This window comes from Kogia breviceps, chromosome 13 (genome assembly GCF_026419965.1).
Source record: "Kogia breviceps isolate mKogBre1 chromosome 13, mKogBre1 haplotype 1, whole genome shotgun sequence".
Taxonomy (NCBI): Eukaryota; Metazoa; Chordata; class Mammalia; order Artiodactyla; family Physeteridae; genus Kogia; species Kogia breviceps.
The window spans coordinates 86,951,593-86,972,119 of NC_081322.1; the positions used below are offsets into that span (position 1 = coordinate 86,951,593).

Consider the following 20,527-nt stretch of genomic DNA (forward strand, 5'->3'; position numbering starts at 1 on the left):
ACGGCCACCTTGGATAGCAATTTGGCAGTGTCTGTTAATAGTAGGTGTTTGTTTATTTTTAAGACCTTGTCTGTGGAAATTCCACTGTTTATCAGTTCCTTAAGAAAATCCTGCTCGTGTATTCTGGAAGGTGGATATGAGGGTGTTTACTGCAGCTCTTTTTATAATAATAATTGGAAACAGCATAAGTGACCATTAATGGGGAGGTGGAAATACTGGTCTCCTCGTGTAATAGAATATTACATGGTAATGAAAAGGATGAAATACACTTGATTTAACGTATACTCAGTCTTGAAATTGTGATGTTTAAGAAAAGGGCAGAGTTTAAAATTTTTATTCTAGGTACTTTTCTGTTTAGTGTTAGAAGTATATATCGATGTGTTCTTTATGCATTGAATAATTTGGAAAGGGAACCATATTACATGGTGATAACATGTTATTCCATATGTGAGGTGGAATTGCAAGAGAGTTTATGTCTCATTTATTAAACTATTAAGAGACACTTTAACTATTGAATACTTGACATGTCTTTTTGCAGGCGGGGGTGGATAGGTAATTAGCTACTGTTTCTATTTAAGATACAAAATTAGTCTAGCAATTGATGGTTAATAAGTGACCAAAGCTTCTTAACTTTTCTTTTTAGTCTCTCAAATCTGTCACCTTATTGCAACATAATCTGTGCATTTATGTAGGAAATTATTTTCAAATACTATCTTCTCATGATTAAATACCAACAAACTAAATTCAGTCATATTCAGGGATGTTAAGGTAAAAATGAGATTAATATCTCTCTGTGGGTTATTAATATCTTGAGTGCAGGCTCTTTGTAGAAAGTTAAAAATGTGTATGCATACACACAATACACATACAGTCTACTCTTTCTGTTGCTTGAAGGTCTTTTTTGGATAAAGTGGAGAATTTCTAAAAATTCATCTTAAATTACTTGTTATATTTAGTTAAAAGGGGGAGGAGGTTGTGGCCTATTCAATATGCCTTTAATGCCTGATGACTTACTTCATGAAGTCTTTTCATTTTCCCTGTTTTAACTCCTTTCTATCACGTTTATTGAGTATAGATTAATCCAACATGTTTAGTAATTATTTTTTCACACCAGACATAATACTTTTTTTCTTAGCAGTGTGAGTTACCGAACACAAGCTTGTGTGCCTGTTGCTCACGGAGGCCAGATAAACTGAAACGTCAGAGTTTGGAGCAGAGAAAGGCTTATTGCAGGGCCAAGCAAGGAGAACGGGTGGGTCATGCTCAGAAACCCCAAACTCCTGATGGTTTTGGGGGAGAAGTTTTATAGGCAAAATTTGGGGTTGTGTGACTTTCTTCTGGTTGGTTGGTGGTGAGGTAACAGGGCAGGGCTCCAGCAGTCTTGTGCTCAGTCTGGAGTTGGCCTCCCCCACCTGGATGGAGGCCTTAGTTCCCGAAGAGGACCTCAAAGATATTGTTATGTATACTCCTTAAGGAGGAATCAGGACCCTGCCCCAAGGCTGCACTGTTGTTCCTTGACTGCTCCTCCCTTGTCGCCACATCACCTCTGCTCCCTGATTAACAACTGTTTGAACCTGCCATTTGGAACGCTTGGAAAGTCAAGGAGGCTGATTGAAGCCTGTTTCCTACAAGCAAGAAACAGGGAACACGGAAAGGCTTTTGTGCCCAGGAGGGACCCCTCAGGGTCCTGCTAGGTTTCAGGTTTGGTCCAGATTCTGGAATAGACTTCAATTTTTTCAGCTTAAAAATACTCCTTAAACATATTTTGACTGCTTTGAAACGCACGTTGACAAATGTTTAGCCTCTTTACATTCATGCCATAATTATGGCTTTGGTCACTTAATGGGGTTCTTTAAATTTTACTGTATAATTTTTATGAAGGTGAAACTTTAATGATAAGAGTATAAGTAGGGGTTAACCAGAAAAGCAGCAGGACACACACACACACACACACACACACACACACACACACACACACACACACACACAAGGGTTTATTATGAGGAGTTGGTGTATACACTTGTGTTGGTTCCTAGTCACGGGTCCAGAGCAGGCAGTCAGGAAAGACGATCCATGGGGAAGGGAGAGCAATTGTTGACCCACTTGGTGTTTGGAGTAGCTGGAGTTTAGAAAAGGCCTAATCCCAAAAAGTTTCCAACTCAATAACCTAGGCCCACCTAGGATAATCTCCCTTTTGAATAAAGTCAGCTGGCTAGTGACTTAAGTTACTTGTACAAAATTCTTTCACAGCAGCACAGGTTAATGCTTGGTTGAATAGCTGAGAGAAGGTGTATATATTCTACAAGATGGCCATTGCCTCACTTTTGTCCTCCAAGCTCTTGGGAAGGAATACACTTTATTGCTCACCCTAACTGGAAACATACTAGAATGGAATTCTGGCAACTGTAGTTGACAACACCCAGATAACTTAACTATTCATAAATAGTAGCTTTCTTTATTTAGTTATTGATATTAAAGATTAGTTTCATAAATGAGCAAGGGATATAAGTTTAGATGTTATTAGAAGATATGTAGAAGATACACAGCTATTTCTAGGTAGCTAATATCAATCAGGAGTCACCTGGTCCATTTTGGGCCTGTATTTAGGTTATACTTAATAGATGGGTTTACTGGCCCCTGCTAACTTTTTACCTCCCTGACATTGATTTTATATGTTCAGTGTACAGGCTCCTTTTAATATTCAATGTGAAGGAAAGTGATAATTCAGAAGGTTTTTTATCTAAGCAAGATTTCATTTTATTAGAATTCAAGTAATCGAGAAAGGTGTCTGATTCTTACCTTAAATTGAAAAAGAACTATAGAAGCTGACTAGGAAAATGCCATTTCCAGGAAAACAGGTCACATCAACTGAAAATTAATTAATTCATTTCTTGATTCCTTTACTTAACAGACTGAATAATTTTGTGTGTGTGTGTGTGTGTTTGTGGTAGGCTGTATGCTAAGTGCCGAAGATACACAAGATACAGTGCCTGTCCTTTTATAGGCAGGATGGACAGGCATAGCTTTTAATTAGAAGGGGCTCAGAATCATGGTTGGAAAATAATGTGTTTTACATAGAAATAATTTTCCATCAGTTGTACTTTTTTAGTTTTATTCCAGTAGTTCGCATAACTGAGGGGAGCTACAGACTTATGAAGTCTTGGGGTTTCCTGGGTATATTTTTCAAAATGGTTTCAAACTACTTGAATATGTTAAGGAAGAGAGTATTTTATACTTTATTGGGAGGAAGGCCTTTGTTATTGTTGGCATTAAAGCATATGAGCAAGGGATATAAATTTAGGTTGTTAACTGTTAACATTAAGGTTAAATTTGTACATGTAGATAAATTGTTTGCAATTTATGAGCTGCAGACTTTGAAGGTTAGGGTTCCATTTGTTGTGTAATAGTTTCTGTTATCTGCTGAAAATAAAATCAGTTGTTCTTGTAACATGGAACAGTTAGGAAAAAAACACTCTGTTTTTCAAGGAAAATCAAGTTAAATCGATTTGTAAATTCATTTTGTTTTCATAGAATGTTAATTTTGTATTTTGGCAAGAAGACCCAACGAGGTAAGCCTGGGGAGGCCACAACAATTCAGCCATTTCCAACTCTCCAAAATACAATAGGTGTTTACAGAGGCTTGCATTTTTAATGGCTGTGTAGATTGATTGATTTATTTAGTATTTAGTCTTTCTTTTTAGAGTAGCATGAAAGTAGTCATCGGACTGTCTGTTCAGTGTGAACATCTATTGGTACATGTTCTGCTCTTTAGATAAACTTAGCTGAACTAGCATTGTTACATAGAGTTGGCATTTACTGAACTTCGTATTTTCTCTCCCATTTCCCACCAGATTCATTTTTATTTCACTAACTAAACATTTGAGTGTGAAGAATATTCTTAAGATGTGTCAGGCAGGAATCCTAATCCTAAGTAGAATACTCACCCATAGTAGAAATAAAAAGATGAGCTACATAGAGATATGGAGTTGCCTTATCAAAATGTGTCAGTAATAAGAATCACATGACTAGGACAGCTAGAGGACTGCTAGAGAAGTTCAGATGAAAGAGCTCTTGAGACAGCTTGACAAAAAGGAGGGGGCCTTGCAGATAATGTCACATTTCATGTGGACCTAAGAAGAGAATGGGTTCAGTGGTGATGCTTCCAGTATGGCACAGTGGAGAGGGGACATGAGAGAAAGATTTGCATTCAGTTTTGGGTCTTTTACTTCTGTGGTCATTTTCAAAAAGATGTTTTCTCTGGTTGTAATGATTACTATTAGCATTATTTAAGTTGAACTTTGTTCTCAAACTTAACCACAGTAATTGTTAATGATAAGCTTAATTCATAAGCTTTACAGTGATTTATATGGTTGTTACAAAGTTTGTCTTAGACCTGAGCAAGTGTGCATTCATATTTCACTTAGATGGTGAATAACATTTGTTACATGTGTTCCTTAATTAAGAGGAACTGGAGCCAAGGATATTCTGAAAGAGAGTGGACTTGGGTGTCTTGTGCAAGCACATCTTATTGTCTTTAATCTCTAGTGGACAAGTAATATACTCTTCCTTGGTCACTGAAAAATGTTCCCTTGGTCACTGATGAAACACACACATATATATTCTTTTTAATTGAAGTATAGTTGATTTACAATGTTGTGTTAGTTTCAAGTATACAGCAAAGTGACTCAGTTATAATTATTCTTTTTCACATTCTTTTTCATTATAGGTTATTATAAGATATTGAATATAGTTCCCTGTGCTATACAGTCAGTCCTTGTTGTTTATTTTATATATAGTAATGTGTATCTGTTTATCCCTCCCCACCCCTTTCCCCTTTGGTAACCGTAAGTTTGTTTTCTATGTCTGTGAGTCTGTTTCTGTTTTGTAAATAAGTTCATTTGTATCTTTTTTTAGATTTCACAAGTGATATCATACTATATCTTTCTCTGACTTCCTTCATTTAGTATGATAATCTCTACGTCCATCCATGTTGCTTCAAATGGCAATATATCATTCTTTTTTATGGCCGAGTAATATTCCTGTGTGTGTGTGTGTGTGTGTGTGTGTGTGTGTGTGTGTGTGTGTGTCCGTCCCCCACATCATCTTTATCCATTCGTCTGTCGATGGACACTTAGGTTGCTTCCATGTCTTGGGTATTGTAAATAGTGCTGCTATGAACATTGGGGGGCATGTATCTTTTCAAATTAGAGTTTTCATCTTTTCCAGGTATATGCCCAGGAGTGGGGTTGCTCGATATATATTGATAGTAACTCTATTTTTAGTTTTTAAGGAACCTCCATACTGTCCTCCATAGTGGCTACTACAATTTACATTCCCACCAACAGTATAGGAGGGTTCCCTTTTCTCTACACCCTCTCTAGTATTTATTATATGTATTCTTTTTGATAATGGCCATTCTGACCAGTGTGAGGTGATACCTCCTTCTGGTTTTTGACTTGCGTTTCTCTAATAATTAGTAATGTTGAGCATCTTTTCATGTGCATGTTGGCCATCTGGATGTCTTTTTTGGAGAAATGTCTGTTTTGGTCTTCTGCCCATCTTTTGATTGGGTTGTTTTTGTTTTTGATTTTGAGCTATATGAGCTATTTGTATATTTTGGAAATTAAGCTCTTGTTGGTTGCATCATTTGCAAACATTTTCTCCCATTCCATAGGTTATCTTTTCATTTTGTTTATGGTTTCCTTTGCTGAGCCAAAGCTTATAAGTTTGGTTAGGTCCCATTTGTTTATTTTTGCTTTTATTCCAGTGGAACATTTATAAGCTGTTATTAAGACTTTGAAGCAAATAGTATCTGATTATACACTTACATGGATGTCAGTTGATAACAGGGAGAGGAATTTAAGAATTTCACTTTAGTTCCATATCTCTGAAACTTGAGCATGCTTGAAATGATTTCTAATAAAGAAAGCAAAACTTGAGCATGCTTGAAATGATTTCTAATAAGAAAACAAAACATCTGAAGTTTTATTCTTTATTCTGCTGAGAGATTATTCCTTTCTTGGCTGATACAGTTGAATTTTCAGGTAATTAGCTCAAATTGTAAAAATAGCAATAAAATCATCAACCTTTAACTTGAGCATTAATTATTATAACATTGGATAATGTATAAAATATATAAAAAGTGAAAGTTTGTAACAATAAAAAGTCTTAAGTGTAACAGGCCAGGTTTTAGTTGGCAAAAGTTCAGGATTTTTTTAAAAACAGGTTTTAGGGAAATTATAAATGCTGGATGCGTAACTGTAATTCATGAAGGAAAGCATTCATATAGTTATTTTTGCCTATTAAAATCCCTGTAGAGCGGGGAAAAAAAAGGTAAGAGACACTTCTAAAAACTACCCTCTTTTAGCTTGACTACCAGCTATTAGATGCAAGTGTTTGAAATGGTACTCTTGGTTGTGTTCATACTTACTTGTATTCAGACTCTGTTGAAACCCATTCAAGTCATGCTAACAACATCACTGAAGAGTAATTTTGATGTTTTCAGTTTATTAACATCTTTGACATGTCAGAGTCTTACTCTGGATTGTTTATATTTCAGAAGTACCCACAGGAAGTGAAAGTGTTTTGTATCTTTAAAAGGAAAATTGTATTACATAACATACTGTTCTGCATTAATTAACCATATGACTTTTATGCTTATGTCTTGCTAATGGAATTATACTGAAGGGTTATAAGAAAGATCACTTCTTATATCTTGGTAGCCAAATTTTAATAAAAGAAAAAAAGTCTTGGATTTTTATAGGTTTTGGATGATAGGCAGTATGATGTAGGAAAAACATGAAACCCTGGATTTACCTAGTTCTTCCAATTAAGTAAAGTTATCTTTGCTTTTTATCCACTGAGAAGTATGGATATGTGAAATATGTATTAACACTTAGGAATATTAGGAGAAGAAAGAACTCTGCTCATAATACATTAACCATTTGGATAATTCAGAATTGAATTTTTGATCACCATCAGACATTGTATCATCCAAATTACTATCCAAGAGGTGTAGAGGTATGCTATTCATAGTAATTACACCTACTACTATCTGGCGGTGTATTAGAACTCTTTGTAGAGCTTCTTAAAATGTGGATGTTTCCGACACATCCCTCCTATAATTTCTGGGGTGTGAGGTGGGTTCCCATCTATATTTATTTTAGTTGAAATAGGATAATCTTAAGATACTTAAATATGCCAGATAATTTTAAATGTTACAGATATTTTAGATAAACACACAAAAACTGTTAACCATGGGTTTTATTTACTTTTATCATTCTAATCTTAATTCTAAAACTTCTCAAGGTTGATGGTCACTACCAAGAAAAGAATTATGATATTCCAGGTATTTGCGGGTGGGTACCTGTATTTTTTAATCTAGAGGAATTATTGATTAATTCCTAATTTATTTTATTATTATTATAATTTTTTCTTTCTTTTTTTTTTTTTTTACTGTGGCTTTAATTTTGAGACTTTGTAATTGAGAAACTGTGACTTTCCTGATGGTTATTTATGTTAACATAATATCAGGAAGGAAGTCCCGCAGTGGATTTAAGGGAAATCCCTGTTAGCTGGAAAGCCATCTTTTAAGACTTAGGAAAGGAGTAGGGGTAGTAGGAGTTACACAGCTTACACAGCAGAAGTATTAGGTACTGTGAGATAGTCACTGTCTTAAACACCCTTTCATTCATTTAATCCTTGCAACCCTGTAACCTTTACAAATGAGGAAATAAAATTTCATGAGATATCATACTAAGCCTTATCAGTCAGGCTTAGTATGCTGTTTTATAGCACAATGAACTTTGATGTCTGTCACTCATCTCAAGTGTAAGTAGTTACTCTGTTATTACTTATTTTATGTTTGTCTTCCTTCCTAGTCTCTAAGCTCTTCAAGGGCTTTCATGTTTGTCCAGTTACCTATCATAAACCTTGCTCACTAGGAAAGTATCTTCTGTATAGTAGAAAAACTTAATAAATATTTATTGAATAAATCAATGAATATATGAATGAGTTACTCAAGGTTATTACTGAGATAACTGAAATATGGTACTGAAATAGGCTGGCATTCAAGTTTGTGTTCTTTCCTCACTATATTATGTACCTTGTTCACTTTTGGGGGGTAGGGAATATTTAATTCCAGATATTTCTGCGGTGCTTACTATATACAAAACATTTTGCCAGATAAGTTAGGGAAATGGTTTCTAACATATAAGGACAGTAGTTTAGCATGTGTTGAGTAAAGCAAATGCATAGTGATGTTAAAAAAGCCTACTGTGGGGACTTCCCTGGTGGCGCAGTGGTTAAGAATCCGCCTGCCAGTGCAGGGCACACGGGTTCGAACCCTGGTGTGGGAAGATCCCACCAGAGCAACTAAGCCCATGAGCCACAACTACTGAGCCCAAGTGTCACAAATACTGAAGCCTGCACACCTGGAGCCCGTGCTCCGCAATGAGAAGCGTGCGCACTGCAACAAAGAATAGCCCCCGCTCACTGCAACTAGAGAAAGCATGTGCACAGCAATGAAGACCCAGCACAGCCAAAAACAAACAAATAAATAAATAATTTTATTTTAAAAAAAGCCTACTATGAATTTAATAATGCATTTTAAATGACTTTGTACTATGTTTATTATGGTAGCATGCATATATGTTGAGAAACTAGTAGTATGTGTATGACACAGCATTTAGTTTATAGAATATATACATATAAAATAAGACAAATACACAGATAAATATTTGAGAGAAACTGATAAAAGTATCATAAAAGAAGTGCAAGTCCGGATCTGTGTAGGGTGGAAGAACAGAAGAATATTAAGCTACTGGTTAGGTACCAAACTCTTACTTAGGCATTTTTAAATGCACTGTGAATAATTCAAAAAAGAAAACTGTCTTGCTCTCTTGAGGCTTATTATTCTATATCAGATGCAGAAGACTATATTATAGTATTAAGTATATCATAAAGCCATAAAATTCTATGGAAGGAAGCAAAGTTGGGGAGAGATGAATTCTCATAGAGGGGGTGACTTGGGAAAATATTATGAAAGAAGTAATATTTGAACTTTTCAATTTCATTAAATTTTTATAAATTCTTTTTACTACCCTTAGTCTGTTTTCTGTAGAGCTCGTGGAATAATCATGGTTTATTCCTCTTTCTGGGAAGCTGTGGTCATCCTCCTTTACATGATGTTTCAATTCCAAACCCTATATAGAAGGCAGTCCAGTGCTTTGATCAGTTGAGTTCTTTAGTCTGAAACCTCAGAGATTACAGGTTTATGAAGCTTCTGTAGCCTAAAAATTATATTTTGAAATAATTTTGTGTTAATATGTTTAATATATTTTTATTGACTAAGTTAATTTAAAAAAATAGATTTCTTAAGCTAGTACTCTTTATCCCCAAAGTACTTTTCCAGTTTTTTTTCTAAATTATAGCTTCTAGTCATGTTATTTTATTTGCTGTTGTTCAGTCTTCCTTTCCCCATATTCCTACTTACATCATTTCCTGTAATCTTCTATTACTCTTTGATTTTAAATAGCAGCCTGTTCAAACCATGCTGACATCAATTATGAGATGGTAGCTACTCTTCTATGTGCTATACAAACATAACACATTAAGAACTTACCTCTGTTTTACAGATGAGGAGACCAAGGTTCAGATACTTTGCCCAAGATTAAACAGCTAGTAAGTGGCTAGTAAGTGTAATATCATAAATTCCTTAGAATATCATCAAATGGATGTTAAAAATCATATTTAAAAATGGTATTCTAGGGCTTCCCTGGTGGCGCAGTGGTTACGAATCCTCCTGCCAATGCAAGAGACACGGGTTTGAGCCCTGGTCCGGGAAGATCCCACATGCCGCGGAGCAACTAAGCCTGTGTGCCACAACTACTGAGCCTGCGCTCTAGTAGATCCCGCGAGCCACAACTACTGAAGCCCACATGCCACAACTACTGAAGCCCGTGCACCTAGAGCCTGCGCTCCGCAACAAGAGAAGCCACCGCGGTGAGAAGCCTGCGCAATGGAACGAAGAGCGGCCTCTGCTCGCCGCAACTAGAGAGAGCCCGTGTGCAGCAACAAAGACCCAGTGCCGCTAAAAATAAATAAATAAAATAAATAAATGTTTTTTGAAAAGGTATTCTAAAACAAATGATTGTTTTCTTTTGTTTTGGATATCTATAGATTTTACTTCCTGAATAAATTCCCTCAGGAAAAAGTTTGTGACAGTGAACCACGTGCTGCCATTCACCTGCTGTCTCCTTAAAGTTGTCATACATAGACCTGGTAATAATTTTTGCTCGAGGCAGCAAGTTACCCTGTAGGTAGATTTGTCAAAATGTTCATCTTGTTTCTTGTTACAGTTTTGAGTGAAATAATTGTAATCTTTTTGGGGTTTTTGTTTTTTAAATATTATATTTAACCTTTCTTGTCTTCTTAACATACTGTTAGTTGTAAAGTCTTTAAGGCAGAAGTGTATGATTTGAAGTCAGTATAGCTGAGTGACATTAAGTTAGGTTTCTGCCCATTAGTTTGTCATTTTCGAATGAGAAATAGGTATTATAATAATATCTACCTCTAAGGTTTAAAAGATTAACTTTATGGATATAAAATGCTGAGTACAAAGCCCAGTATATGTTATTTTTTGTTAATAATATTAGCTGTGACTTCATTTTTGTACCTCATGCTGTGCTCTGTCCAATAAATATTGAATAGTTATGGGGCACTTATTGTGGTCAGTGCAAAGAGATGGGAGTTGAGTGATTCCAGACTTCTTGGAGCTTTTTGGATAGTAATATACATAAGACTTAAGTCAAAAGAACAAATGATAGAATGGGAATCTAGGAAACATCCTGTCTGAGAGAACCTGGAGAAATTTTCATTGAGGTGATTTCTAAAATTGGATTTTTGATGATTTGGGAAAGAAAATGGGCATGAGTAGAAATGGTAGTCCTTTTTATTTTTAATTTTCTTTCCTTAGTGTGCTGTCAACAAGTAAATATTTCAATTTAATATTTTAAAACAACACATTTTAAAACAAATGGTTGTTTTTCTTTGCCTTTAATAGTCTTTATGTCTGCTAGATGGGGGAATGAGTAAGATCCAGTACAGGGTTTCACATATGAATAGTGAAATGATTCTATTAATGCTATTTGGAAGCATTTCATGCTTCCATGGACAGTAACTACTTTTATATGACTGATTATTAGAAACAGAAACACAGCCCAAAGTTTCCAGAAGGATTTCATGCCAGTTCTTCTTACTCTCTCTCTTTTTCTTTTGAAGCATTAGGCAGCCATTGATATTTAAACTTGCTGCGAAATGCAATTAGAAATCACTTGATCATTTTTGTCCTTGTATGGGAAACTGTTTGCATATATTTAGTTCAGTCTTTTCAGCCTTAACTATGGCATTATCAAGATCATATTTAGCTTCCCAAATGGTCATGGGTACTGTAAGTGGCTCTGCTCTAGTGAAAGTTTACTAATTTTGGTCATGATTGGGACAGACCAATATAATTTGTCCATAGTTTGGCCATAACTGGTGATACATAAGTTTAGTTTCAAAATACAATAATTACAATTAATTAGTGGAATTAATATATGAAAATTGGAATGAGGACTTAACATGACAGTTTTTCAATATTTGTAGGAGTTAGGTGTTTCTTATGAAGGGAGAATATTGAGAATAGTCCTTTTGTTATTAACTTGGAAAATATTTGGCATAAAACATTAAAAGTTTTTGAATTTAGCAAATATTTCATTGTGCTAATAAGCATTTGTTGAATGCTTGCTGCCTATAAGACATTCCTAGATGATGATTTCCACAAACTGAATGTAAAAGTATTCTAATTTTTATATATTAGAAAATAACTTGCTCTGAAAATATGGTTGTTGATGGACTCAAGTTCAAGTTGAAATTTTTTTTGACGTCAACTTTATAACTAGAGTCAGTCAGTGAGCAATTTAATTATGTATAGTCTCCTTTAAAAAATGTTCTTCAATGTACATTTCTTAAAATAATTTAAGATTATACAACTGGGGATAGTTATATGTTAGGCTTTATCACTTGGCTTAAGATGTATATATTCATAAGTGTGTTATTGGAACCTTGGTTTGCTTAAATATGTAACACTTCAGAATTCCTTTCTAGGCGGTTTTGGAGTATGAACTTTCACATTAAGAGCACAGTAGGGGAAGAAATCTTTGACTACAAATGTATAATTAAAAGAGTCTGTCAGCAGGGGTTGGGGCAATCAGTGTGCTCTGATGCTTCATGTTATAATTACTTTGTTGTTCAAATAGATATTGTAATTAGAGCATAATTTTAAATTTCAGAGGTCAGTGACTCATCGAGGTTTTTGTTGTTGTTGTTTTGGTTTTAATCAAAAGGTAGTTTCTCAAATTCTGAGAATTTTTTTAACTTAATATTTGTATATCACTGTATACAGCAAATGAAATGGATGATTTTTTTTAAGGTTTATTATTATTTTTTTGTCTGCATTGGGTTTTCATTGCTGCACACGGGCTTTCTCTAATTGTGGCGAGTGGGGGCTACTCTTCGTTGCGGTGCACGGGCTTCTCATTGAGGTGACTTCTTGTTGCAGAGCACGGGCTCTAGTTGCACGTGGGCTCAGTAGTTGTGGTGCACGGGCTTAGTTGCTCTGCGACATGTGGGATTTTCCCAGACCAGGGCTCGAATCTGTGTCCCCTACATTGGCAGGCTGATTCTTAACCACTGCGCCACCAGTGACGTCTCCTGAAATGGATGATGTTTTATTGAAAAGTAATGGTTAGAACTTATTTCAGGACAGTGATTTTAATTAGCCCTAATTTAGGAATGTGTTGGATATATGTATGCATTGTGTATTAAGACAAGAGTTTCGTTTTCCCCTACTGAAAATTTTAGTGAGTGGAGGAATTGTGTTAAGTGGCCATAGGTTTATCATTTTTGTATATTTGTGTCATTGAAATTTGATAGGCATTTCTCTCATCTAGGAAAAAAGTGTATTTGTAGGTGTGAGAAATCTATTTTACCAGGTACTTCTCTGCCAGTTGTTGATACTATTCTTCATGTGACTTAATCAGGAATTCATTGACAAAGAAAGAGAACATGACGTGGAATTAGGGGAAGAAAACACTAAATAAATTTACCAGATAATTAATCTGTTTCTTTATCTGCATCCAAATTCCTTACCAGCTCTAAAATTCTATAAGAACAAGATGTGCTTAAAATTCCATGTAAAAAAATGTTTAAAGGTAAAATGGTAAAGTAGAAAAAAATTCTAGAGAGTCAAGACTTCAGTATTCTGTTTCTAGCTCTTTCATTAATTTATGATGCTATTTTAAGGCAATTTACTTAATTTTAGGGCTCTCATGTAGGTGATGTCATGTTTTAGGAATTGGTTGTTGAGAGTTGCAGGCTCTAATGTTCTCCCTGGTAAACACTTCCTATCTGTATGACTTGGGCAAACTTTATGGGCCTTAACCTCCTTATTAACATGTTAGTGAGAATAATAGGACCTCAGTCTTATGGCTGTTAGGATGACTGAGTGAGGTGTGATGTGTTTATATTGCTTAGTGTGGTACTTGACAAACAGTAAGTGTTTAATGAAAGCTTAGGTAGTATCAGCATCATTTTCATTTCTGAATTTCTTTATCATCACGTGAGAGACTAAGAGCTACTTGACATTTATTTCTCTATAGTACATTTGCCAAGAATATAGACCATAATAAAGTATTATTGGTAAATGTGTTTATCTGTTTCATAATCAGTTATGAACGGTATTACAGAGCTGTTTTATATGCTACTAAACTTTATTATATAAATAAAGATACATTCCATTTCCTTGAATGCTGTCTTGTCATTTCAGACTGCCTTAAAAAAAAAACCCAAGGTCATCAGTTTTGAGCTTTGAACTTTTTTTAAACACAGGAATTATTTATGAATAACTTGTCTTTGCTGTCATTTTGCTTTGTTATATTAAGATACAACTTTAGTCTTGCAGTTTTAAAAAGACTGACCCTTATTTACTCTGTTCTTCTGATATATTGAAACAAGGTAATATTGAGCTGATAGAATAAAGGAACAGCATTGTCTTTTGTGGGATATGAAAATCAGCGCTCATGAGCTTTATGCTAGAGAATCTGAGTAAGTTGACTAGAAGAGAAGTAAGAGAACAAGAATAAAAGATAAGAGGTAAAGATGTTCAAATGTAACTGGCAACTTAAATAGGAGGTCAAAAAGAAGCAGGCCCAGAAACTAAGATAAATGATCAAGGGAGACTGTCTGGAGGCTTATATAGGCAGACACAGTAATCGTGAATACAGAAGAGCACTGTGGGGAGGCAATCTGGTATTTGATTTTAGTGATGCTCCCCAATAATAAAAGCTCAGTTGTTCAGTTCAGTCGATCTAATAGCTAAAGACAATGCACAGATAGCTATAAGTTATAGTATGACACACTTAGAGCAAAAGATAAATAAAAGTAAATATTAGGGCTTCCCTGGTGGCACAGCAGTTGGGGGTCCGCCTGCCAATGCAGGGGACACGGGTTCATGTCCCGGTCCGGGAGGATCCCACATGCTGCGGAGTGGCTGCGCCCGTGAGCCATGGCTGCTGAGCCTGCGCGTCTGGAGGCTGTGCTCCGCAGCCGGAGAGGCCACAGGGGTGAGAAGCCTGCGTACCGCAAAAAAAAAAAAAAAAAAAAAAGTAAAAAAAAAAAATAAGTAAATATTAAAGAAAGCATTCTGGATGTAAGTGATAAATTGCATGAAGTTGTGGGTATCAGAATCCATGTTTGTCAATAGGCTAATTTATTGACAGTGTGGAGTGAATGTAAGCGAGAAATGGCACCTGAAGTTAGTGTGGATTGAAATGAACGGGTGAATGTACAGCAGCCTCTCTGTCAAGGCAAAAGAAAGCTGATAACTGCATTTCAGACTTTATTCAAAACCAATTGGTCTTTGTCCTCAAGTATTAAAAATTCACACTGACTCAGAAAACTTACTCAGGGTCAGTAATAGCTGAGATATAATTGGGGACTAGTTTGCAGAAGGGAGGTAATGAGCTGAACATGGTGAGTTGAGAGTGCTTTAGAGACAGTGACACACACGTCAAGTTGGCAGTTGAATTTGGAGGTCTAGAAATAAGGACTGTGCTGGAAATGTAAATTTGCGAATATGTGGATAGAAAAAAACCCATATTATTATATATTGCTGAAGATTTAGTGGCACATTATATGAAATGTTTTTGGTGACTGTAAAACAGAAATTAAAATAATTTTTTTTTTTTTTAAATTACCACTGTGGTGGAACATTTTATTTATTTATTATTGGTGTGTGTGTGTGTGTGTGTGTGTGTGTGTGTGTGTGTGTGTGTGTGTGTGTGTGTGTGTGTGTGTGTGTGTGTGTGTGTGTGTGTGTGTGGTACGCGGGCCTCTCACCGCTGCGGCCTCTCGCGTTGCGGAGCACAGATCCGGACGCGCAGGCTCAGTGGCCACGGCTCACGGGCCCAGCCGCTGCGTGGCACGTGGGATCTTCCCGGACCGGGGCACGAACCTGTGTCCCCTGCATCGGCAGGCGGACTCTCAACCACTGCGCCACCAGGGAAGCCCTAAAATAATTTGTAATGAGCTGTTTTTTCCACATCAGTTTCTCAGCTGTTTATTCCTGAAATACTATTTGAAATGTGACAGTAAAAAGAAATTAATACCTCAACCACAGTTTCTAGGAGCTAGACCATATTTGGTGTATCTTCATTTTGCCGTCCTCTCTGCTTAATTCATCCTTTTCTTTGTCCCAAATTATTTATTAAAGTGAGAAATTTGGGGAGTAGATTCTTACTGCAGGTATTCTGGGATATAGAAGTAGACACTCTGTAATCTTACTCTATCTCTTGTTTGTTTATAGCTGAAAGAGAACCTTTATGAATGTTTTATTGACTTCTGTAGTGTTTGCCAGTTCCAGATTGCCTTTATTATCTGTTTAAGAAACAGAAAGAAAATACAGGGAGAAGTTATATTTGTAGTGAATAATTACTAGGCTCAAACTCACTGTTAAAGGCATTAACTCTTCCTGAGTTAGAATGGACCACAGTTGTATAAAAGTGGCTTCTGAGTGGAATGATCTTAAAACCTTTTTTTTAAATGAAGTTTAATATGCTCATAGATTAAAAATATGTAATTCTGTAGAGCCTGATGTAGAAAACATCCTCTTCCTCTGCTAACAGCCAGCACCAGCCACAGTCACTTCTTACTCTTGAAGAGATTCTTTAGGTATTTATTCTCTATTGCTGCATTTTGTGCTTACCTTGCTACTAGTTGACTTTTTTAGTTTTCATCTCACTCGTTCATTGTGTGAGAACTCATTGGACCCTTTCCATTTGGAAGCTCTTATCATTCAGTTTTGTTTTAAAAGTATGTAATATGTTGATGATTTTTCTCCCGTCTGCTTCCTTTTTCTTGGTGAAACTTCAGTAATTCAGTTTTTGGACCTCTTGGACTAGTTCTCTAATTTTTATACTCTTTCTCTGCCATTTTCCATCTCTGTCTTTGCTGCTAATTGGAGGGAGAATTCAGTTTTTATCTTCAAACGCCTCTAACACATTTTTTATTTTTACTATCATATTTAAGTTTCATGAGTTCCTTTTTATGTTTTGAATTCTTTTCATAGCATTTTTTTTTTTTCTTTTGCGATACGCGGGCCTCCCACCGCTGTGGCCTCTCCCATCGCGGAGCACAGGCTCCAGACGAGCAGGCCCAGCGGCCATGGCCCAGGGGCCCAGCCGCTCTGCGGCATGTGGGATCCTCCCAGTCCAGGGCACGAACCCGCATCCCCTGCATCGGCAGGCGGACTCCCAACCACTGTGCCACTAGGGAAGCCCCATAGCATTTTTTACTTGTTTCAAGGATGCAGTATCTTCTCTTAACTCTGAGTCTTTTTGAGTTTTTCTTCTCACTGCCCAGCGATTGCTTTTTTCAGGTGGTTTCCTGTTGTTGGGTTGGCCAGACTTTCCAGAGAAAGGTCTTCCAGTTTCTTGCCCCCAGTGTGTGGGCTGGCTGTCCTCATTCTGGGTGTGGAGTGGGGGAAAAGACTGGATACCTCAGCCTTCAGTGTGTAAATGATCCTGTCAGCTGCCCATTAAAACCCAGTTCTAGAAAGTGGAACTCTTCAGGAATGCATTTCTAGTCCTTTGCTAGAAATTAGGGAGTGCTAGATAGCCAGCTATTTAAGGATAGGGGATGCGGAGATTCAGCTGTTCCTTCAGTTTTCCAGTCTTAGCCCCACCCTTATCCCCAATTTTTACTGCTGCCAATTTCCTAAGCCCTTATGGAGGCTCTAAGTGTTAAGTTGGTTTCTTCTTGCCTGGGTTAGCTAAGTCCCTGACTACTTAGCCATCTGCTTTCTAGTTTCCAAATTGTTTCCTTTCACATTTTCTTCTTCCTTATGAGTTTGTGCATTTTAAACTGTACAGTGTTTTAGAAGAATTTTAGGAAGGAGTGAAAGTACATGATTACATTAGTTTCACCTTTTTTGTCTATAAGTGTTTTTGAAACCATAAGCAAAACTATTTGTTTTGAAGCAAACATTAGGATAGGTATAATTTTATTTTATTTTTGTATTTTTAACAGGCACCTAAGTTGATGAATTTATTAAGAGTATCATTTACCAAGCAAAGTGTTGTACACTCAAAAATTTATTCCTCCAATAAAGCACAGTTCAAATTATACTGCAGCTTTATTCTTTGTTCCTGTCATGTAAATAATATCCCTTCCTTTTTAAATCCTCTGACTTTTGTCTTCCCCATGTATAAAAATTTCTGTGGCAAGTCACTTAGGATTTTAATTTTCATTCTTAGGCCTTGCTAAAATGTTTTGGAGTATAAATGTTCCTCAGTTGTCCTTGTATTAGTATCTGTATGCATTAATAATATCACAAACACATGCTTTTTAGTGTCTTTGTCTACTAATTATAACATCTGTGTCAGTTCTAGGTTGGTTTCGATTGATTGATTTTTCTTCTTATATATGTTTCATTTTTCTCCTCCTTTGCCTGTCAATTTATTTTTTAAGATTTTATTTTTTATGAGGACCATTTTTAAAGTCTTATTGAATTTGTTACAATATTGCTTCTGTTTTATGTTTTGTTTTTTTGGCCCCGAGGCATGTGGGATCTTAGCTCCCCAACCAGGGATTAAACCCGCACCCCCAGCATTGGAAGGCAGAGTCTTAACCACTGGACTGCCAGGGAAGTCCCTGCTTGTTAATTTTTTATTAGATGCCAGATAGTGTGAACTTTACCTTGTTGGGGGGACATATTCCTGTAGTTATTCTTGGGCTTTGTTCTAGGACACAGTTAAATTGGAAACAGTTCAATCCTTTTATATCTTGCTTTTAAGATTTATTTAGGCACTATTTGGAGCAGTGTTCAGACTACTGAGTAATTATTTTCCACTAGTGAGGCAAGACCTCTGTACTTTACCCAGTGTCTGTATATCATGAAGTCTTTCCCATCTGGCTCTGTGTGAGAACCTGGCACTTATACCTTGAATCCTTTGGCTAGTTCTTTCTCTGGCCTCTGGTATTTCTTCCCACATATGCGCTGATCAGTGTTCAGTTGAATACTTGAGTCAACTTTGTGCAGATCTCCAGAGTTCTCTTTCTGTGCAGCTCTTTCCAGTGTTCTTTTTGGTGAGCTCTAGCTGCTTTGGTCTCCCAAGATGCTAAGCTTAGTCATCTCAACTCAGAGAGGCAGCCTGGCACCATTCCCAGGACTGCAGCCTAGAGATTCCCCAGCCAGGGAGCTGGGACAGTAATGGCTCTTACTTCATTGATTTCCCATCTCTCAGCCTCACTGTCCTATTGCCTGAGGTCCAGAGGCTTGAGGACTGATGTTTCTTTTGTTTTGCCTGTTTTTTTTTTTGGGGGGGTGGGGGGTTGTTTCAGGCAAGAGAGTCGTGTTCATGTTACTTTATCTTGGCCAACAGTTTTCGACAAAAATTAAAACCTGGATTTTAAAATTGGTTTTCATTGCCACAGTAGAGGTATATCTACACATTTTATATTCGGGACACAGATAACCCTGGCTGACATTCCCAGCTTCTTGACTCATTGACTCCTCGGGTCTGTCCGTTTTTCATGGTGTCCCCTAGATGAAAAGAAATACTTCATAGTTTTTCTTCTTATTATTAAATAGTTACTTCCAAACAGTTTATCAAAACAACTTAAACTGAAAAACTTTTATTTTATTTATAAATAGCCACATTATTTATTAATGGGATTTGTTTTTCTTTGGGGCACTGTTCACATTCTCAAACCTGGGAATCAGATTGAACACTACCACCCAGTTTTCCTGTTCCACATTGATTTTTGCATGGACTTGGCTTTTTATTACAGCAACCACTGAAAACCTAGCATCGCAAAGATAAGACATCATCACAAGGAATGTAGCGTGATCTAATATCGACTAAGTCCAGTATTTTGAGCTAGAAGTTTGCATGGTATCTGACAGATGTCAACTATTGCTGTTTCCCTTGAAATTTCAAGTACCCCGTGGTACCCCTGTGAGCATACTGTGGTATCTCTGAGTTTACTCCTTGGGAACACATAGATGGCCTACCATAGGTTGGTGTGCTTTGTTTTGTTTCTCATTTCCCCTCACAACATTTGGGTGCATTTTCATACTAATGACATTAACAGAAAATAGAGGCAGAATCATATACTTTAAGAACTTATTTCTATCCCTATTGGCTGAGTTCCATAGATTTTTTTCCTAGCGTGGCCTCTGCAGACGTATGAGTTGTAGTAGAAAGCTGTTTTTTTTATACCAGTTTTACTTTCTTTGATTGGAATCTCACAGTTCAGTAAATAGTAATCTTTAAAGATGGAAGTTCAACAACAGGTATTGTTTATTGGTTATGTATGGTACCTGGCACTGAGCCATATGCATTTATTTATACCATTCTTATATTTATTTATAAATTTATATTGTTTTTAGTTTAAAGAATTCGTATTTATGAAATATTTATAAATATATTTGTATATTATCTCTAAAGCTTAAAGCAAGAAATGGTTATGAAATTATTATATATTAGGTGAAAGGGGAAGTATGGCCAACTCTACTTCTAAACCTCCCTATAGCTTGGCGGTGTTTTCAGCCTGGGGCTCACTAAGTCATTTGAAGATACCGAGGAAATGAAACGTAGATGTTCTCTACTAAAACTAGTATTTAAGATGGTATGGTTAAAGAGTAACTGGTACTGTTACTCTTTAGAGTAACAGTTACTCCTCAGAGTAACTGTTTTCAAAGTAAGGTCTGTCTGATAGAAATACAGTTAAGACTATTCTCACGTTTATTCCTTGTGATTATTTTTATAATGAAATGGTTCTATAATTACTACTTGAAATGCTTAAAACAAATGGCATTTGTCTTATATAGTAATGTCTGTTGGCAAAATACTTTTCCTAATCTTGAATTCAGCCAATGTTATTAAAAGTAGTTGTAACGATATGGAAAAATCGGTGAATTTTAGAA

General features: G+C 36.3%; 1 protein-coding gene across 7 annotated transcripts in view; it reads left to right on the plus strand.

The window, feature by feature from the left end:
* QKI (QKI, KH domain containing RNA binding) overlaps positions 1-20,527 on the plus strand; it is a 142,334-nt gene that overhangs the window by 80,864 nt on the left and 40,943 nt on the right. The gene's annotated exons all lie outside the window — the stretch shown is intronic.